The sequence below is a fragment of the Arachis duranensis genome, chromosome 3, assembly GCF_000817695.3.
Source record: "Arachis duranensis cultivar V14167 chromosome 3, aradu.V14167.gnm2.J7QH, whole genome shotgun sequence".
Lineage (NCBI taxonomy): Eukaryota > Viridiplantae > Streptophyta > Magnoliopsida > Fabales > Fabaceae > Arachis > Arachis duranensis.
In genome coordinates this window covers 21,253,738-21,254,916 of record NC_029774.3, presented here as the reverse complement: position 1 = coordinate 21,254,916, position 1,179 = coordinate 21,253,738, and positions in this window count along the sequence as shown.

Below are 1,179 nucleotides of genomic sequence, written 5' to 3'. Positions count from 1 at the left end.
CCTGCAGAGGCTCAAGAACTTATTGACATGGTTGCAAATAACCAGTTCATGTACACTTCTGAGAGGAATTTCGTGAATGATGGAACGTCTCAGAGGAAGGGAGTTCATGAAATTGATGCTCTGCATGCCATATTGGCTCAGAACAAAGTGTTGACTAAGTAAGTCAACATGATTTCTCAAAGTCTGAATGGATGGCAAAATGCATCCAACAGTACTAAAGAGGCATCTTCTAAAGAAGAAGCTTATGATCCTGAAAACTCTGCAATGGCAGAGGTAAATTACATGGGTGAACCTTATGGAAACACCTATAATTCATCATGGAGAAATCATCCAAATTTCTCATGGAAGGATCAACAAAAGCCTCAACAAGGCTTTAATAATGGTGGAAGAAACAGGCTCAGCAATAACAAGCCTTTTCCATCATCTTCTCATCAACAGACAGAGAATTCTGAGCAGAGCCCTTCTAATTTAGCAAACTTAGTCTCTGATCTGTCAAAGGCCACTTTAAGTTTTATGAGTGAGACAAGATCCTCCATTAGAAATTTGGAGGCACAAGTGGGCCAGCTGAGTAAGAAAGTCATTGAAACTACTCCCAGTATTCTCCCAAGCAATACAGAAGAGAATCCAAAAAGAGAGTGCAAGGCCATTGATGTAATCAATATGGCCGAATGCACAAGGGAGGAGAAGGACGAAAATCCTAGTGAGGAAGACCTCCTGGGATGTCTCTCAAGCAGGAAGGAGTTCCCTATTGAGGATCCAAAGGAATTTGAGGCTCATATAGAGACCATAGAGATTCTATTAAATCTCCTTCTGCCATTCATGAGCTCTGAAGACTATTCTTCCTCTGAAGAGGATGAAGATGTAACTGGAGAGCAAGTTGCTCAATATCTAGGAGCCATCATGAAGCTGAATGCCAAATTGTTTGGTAATGAGACTGGGGAAGATGAACCTCCCTTGCTCATTGGTGAACTAGATACATGGGTTCAGCAAACTTTACCTCAAAAGAGACAAGATCCTGGCAAATTCTTAATACCCTGTACCATAGGCACCATGACCTTTGAAAAAGCTCTGTGTGACCTAGGGTCAGGCATAAATCTTATTCCACTCTCTGTAATGGAGAAGCTGGGGATCATTGAGGTACAACCTGCCTTGTTCTCATTACAATTGGCAGATAAGTCA